A 4,923-nucleotide genomic window follows, 5' to 3' on the forward strand; every position below is an offset into this window, starting at 1 on the left:
TTACTTGAAGTCGTTGGTTTCCAAGGTCGTGTAGATATGCAATGTACGCGACCATTTGCGGGTCATACATATGCGGGACGGGTACGGTTGGCATCGGGGCGGTAGATAGGTTCGGTTGTGGATTTTGGTTGCCTTGACGGACATATTGACCGAAACCGAGAATATTTGGTTGTTGTTTGGAAACATGATGGTATAAATATTTGTGTAAAATATATAAATTGGTATAGAAATGGAAGGAATGTGTTAAAAAAATGAGTTTGGTTTGTTTATATAGTATAATTAATATATTTTTTTTAAAAAAGCCCAACGGCTCTTTTTTTTATTTGCGTGCCATGTGAGCGCGTTTTGTATAAAACGTTGGAAAAGAAAAAAAACATAACGCAGGGGGGGCGGTGTACCCCCCGCGTTTTCACCCACAACGTGACCAGTACACATGGTCTTAGACTATCTCCATCAACAATCTCACAATTTCAATCTCACATTAAAAAATTAATTTCTCTTTCTTCGATCTACAAAATTTAACCCACTCAAATCTTTTACTCCCATTCACAACCCATCCCAACTTTAAAAAATTATTTTTTTAACGAAGTCCGTTTTTAATAAAATTTATGTCGAAGTGTTCATAATTTTTTTTAAAAATATATCGTGTATTAAATTGTTTTTTTTTCGAATATTAAAAGTTAATTGAATAATTAAGTTATCGTGGGTTAGTTTGGATTACAATCTGGGTTTGCTCAACCGATCTAGATTTCTTTATTTTTTCTTTTTTAATTTTTTTTTAACTTTGGGCCAACAATCTCATTATGAGATTGCTTGGAGTAGTCTTAGGAAAAACAAATTCTTATTTTATTTGAACCTTTCTCTTATTATAGACTCTTAATATTGTATAGTTCACTTAATATACCATATCAATAAATTTAAACACATCATTTTCATATTTTTCATTTCCTATTTTCAATTAGAAAAAAAAAAGATAAATCCAATATCTTAACATAATAAAAACACATAAATCCCTTCGGATTCTCCATCTATCCGCAACATAAACTAAACCCAAACACAACCACCAAAAAAAAAACAATATTAAAAAGACGACTCTACCCCTCCGAAATTAACGCCGTCAATCCACCTATAAACAAACCACCCTTGTCGTCACTCCACCGTCAATTCTCGTCAGAAGATTCCGGACTCGGGTACTCATTCAAATCCGTATTCAAACAAACCCGACCCGACCCACGTTCCGCCGGCGCGTGGCATCGCGTGTGACCACTCAAATTCTCCAGCGCATCCACCTTAGCCCCAACCTCCGTCGCCTTCTTCCTAATATCCGCCGCCGACAACCCATGCAAGCAGCCGCCACCGCCGTCGTCGGCGGCTATCTTATCCGGGAAATTTAGCCGAGCCGTGGGGCCGCGGAGGTAAAAGACGGCTGTGTCGTAAGCTCGTGCGGCGGCTACAGGGGAAGAGTATGAGCCGAGCCAGATACGCGAGCGTTTATTTGGCTCACGAATCTCGGCAACCCATTTGCCCCACTTACGCATACGGATGCCTCGGTAGGGTTTGTTGGGTTCGGGTTGTTTGCCTTTGGAAGAACCGACGTTGTCGTCGGGTTCCATGGGATTGGAATAAAATATGAATGGGATGATTGTTTGGGTTGTGTTGGGTTGGGGTATATATGGGTGAGTTGGCGGCTGATGGGGTAGGAATTATGATGTTGAGTCGGCAGGGGCCGCAAGACTCTATGGAAGTATGAGTATCAATTTCGGTTTTTAGATAAGCCCAAAACCTGGCCGACACATACTATCAATCAAACACTTATACCTAAATTTTAACTATTTTATTATTCATATTGATATCCACGAATGTGTTTTTTTTATTTTATTAAAGGTTATTTATGTGTTAAGTTTTGTAGACCTCTAATTTAACAATTAAACTGGGTCGTATGATACACATGAGTAAAGCATGATTCTTATGTGACTAACATACTAATATTAATTATTATTATTATTATTAGGTTATTGACCTGTGGGGTGGAAATTAGGAAATTCGTCATGTAACAAATCGAATTATATATTTGAATATTAGATTATTTATTTGAGCAATACTTATAAAAAGTTTTTTGACAACTTCATATAATAATTTTTTTTTACTTTATTATCTATTAGCTAAAGTTTTACATATAGTTAATACACGTTAAAAATATTTATATTGGCCCAATGATAAAATTAATGATGTATAATGGCTAGTCATTTCAAACAACATAATTTTGAATCATTTTTTTCAAACTGCAACATAATTTATAATTGCAAGTTATTCTCAAACGGAAACATAATTTTAAAACATATAAGTTAGAAATAAATGATAAAACATGTAAATATGTAAGTAGTGTAAATACCCAGGATGCTAAATCGATATCAGTTTATTAAAAAATGGATTCTAATATTAGCACAAAGTTGAAGACGATATGTTAAAATAACATTGGTTATTAGGGAGGATTATATATTACGATATGCTATTGACCCGTGTACCACACAGATGGAAATTAGAAAAAAATGTAAACATATATGTTTATATATTTGAAAATATTGTTTTGTTTGTTAATATGTTTCTTAGTAGGTATAAGCTTAAAAATATGCATATTCCTGTTACAAGTAATATATTGCTTTAAATGAGAAAATAAAATATAGTATATAACAAACAAAATTACAAATAATGAAATTACGTAATAAAATTATACAAAAGAAAGAGAAATTATACAGAAAAAACTTCATAAGCTTTCAAATATTTCTTTCTCAGCATACAACAAAAAAATGTACTATTCAAGTTTTAATAAAATTTAAAAAGTACAATAAAATAAGTAAATTGATAGCATAAATATAATACCATACAATTTTTATTCTTACAATATAAATTGTACAATGTTACATAAATATACACATTACAATTCTCTAAATATCTGCTTATATACAACATTTGTAGTATGGCTGTTCGTGTCTAATTTGAACGGTCTTGAGGTTAAAGAATTTAATAATATAGAATTTAGGGGCGTTTATCAAATCAAATTTTGGGTTACTTGGGTTAATTGCATTAGGTTTTCTGAATTTCAAAATTTTGGAAGTGAATTCGAATCAAATTACATTAATCCAATTAATCCAATTTCGGGTTAACTTACTCATTTCGTCGGCACAATTATTTAGCAATCGTTGGTATATAAGTTAAAATAAAATTTTGAAGTCAACTTATTACAATTGGCATATTTTTAGAAACACTAAAGACTTATTTAAATATATGGCATTGATGTATATTAACATGTTGTTCTCACTTTGATGGAGTGATAATATAATTTATGTGTAGAATATAAGATGTTAAAGGTTCAATCCTTATAAACATATTAACAAAAAAAAAATAGAAGATACATATAGAAGGCATTAATTTTTTAAAATATAAGGAGTGATATATCTTCAATCGTAACATCCTAAAATTTCGTATTTAATAAAAGAAAGTTGTGTTTAGTTATCGGGCCTAAATAATTAATTAGTATTAGTAAAAATCATGAACTTGGACTAATTAAGATGGATTAAAGGGAATGAGCCTTATGTCCATAGGCTTTAAGGATATTAATACCCCTTAAACCATCCTAAAACCCTAAATCCTCATTCTTACCATCTTATTCTCTAACACACTCCAAAAACACATACACCACACCACCAAATACGGCCGGCGGCCGAGAGAGAGAAACGAGCAAGATCCGAGAGAGAGTAAACGTTAGTTGTGATTAGATTTTTGTTATTCGAGTCCTACACGAGATCTAGAGTTCCTAAACAAGCTAACCAAGATCGAACGAGCACAAAAGGTATGTTCTTGACCTTTAAAGTTTACGTTTTATTGAACGTTTAGCCTTGAAACTTGAAACGGTAATAGATCGGGTCTAAACGAAATGTAAAGTAGCGAACTTGATGCTAGGACGAACCTAATAAACCCATAAGCATGTACGGCTCGCTTAAAATAAACCTTAGACATAGTATTGAACGTTTTTACCATAAAGGTCCAAACTTTACGTCATTCCGGGCTAAGTTTTACCCGAACAAGGCCATGCGAATGATCGCGGGACTTGTTAACGTCATATCCAAGAATTTCTCGATGAAACGACGGTGATTCTGGTGATTACGAATGAACAAAGGTGAATGCTGAATAACTTCGCCTGCAAGCCAACTTCTCCTTCAAGCAAGTTCGCTTTCAAGCAAGTTCGCCAGCCAAGTTCGCCCCTGACAACTTCGCCACAATAAGTTCGCAGCTAGTTAAGTTCGCCAGATACTATGTTGTGGTTATAACTTCACTTAGCAACAACTTCGCCTGGCATATGTTCGCTTAAGGTTAACTTCGCCAAACCTAACTTCGCTTGAGTTAAGTTCGCTGAAAGCTAACCTCGCTAGTTATAAGTTCGCTGGCTTATAACTTGTTCAATTAAATACCAGGCCGTAGGATTAGATTAGACGAGTATTAATACATGTAACCTATATACAGTTAGCATAGCACCGTTAAATAAAGGAATCACGATAAACGGAGAAAGGAACCGCATTCAGGTGAGTTTCTAGCCCCATTTCCTTGTTATGTTTTCGGGGCTGTGTGCATACTCGATGTGATTAGTTAATACACTTACCGTAAGTGGTAAGTGTATGCCCTATATGGTTTATGTATGAATGAATGCTTGACGATGCATGAACGATCTTCGGATATTGCATGTGCCGTTAAGGGATAGTATAAAGATATGATGTATAGGTAATGTATGGACGTATGAAAGTTATAATTATGGATGTATAGAAAGGTACGAAAGGTATAGATAGAACGAGGGAACCGACCCTAATAATGTCGGCGAATGTAGGGAACCGACCCTAATAATGTCGGCGAATGTAGGGAACCGACCAT

At 34.3% G+C, this 4,923-nt stretch overlaps 1 pseudogene; it reads right to left on the minus strand.

The window, feature by feature from the left end:
• Window positions 1-1,160: 1,160 nt before the first annotated feature.
• LOC143581103 (ethylene-responsive transcription factor ERF008 pseudogene) lies at window positions 1,161-1,613 on the minus strand (annotated as a pseudogene).
• Between the last annotated feature and the right edge of the window lie 3,310 nt (window positions 1,614-4,923).

This window comes from Bidens hawaiensis, unplaced genomic scaffold, assembly GCF_021521415.1.
Source record: "Bidens hawaiensis isolate Kalapana, Puna unplaced genomic scaffold, B.hawaiensis_p1.1 tig00030808_1, whole genome shotgun sequence".
Classification (NCBI taxonomy): domain Eukaryota; kingdom Viridiplantae; phylum Streptophyta; class Magnoliopsida; order Asterales; family Asteraceae; genus Bidens; species Bidens hawaiensis.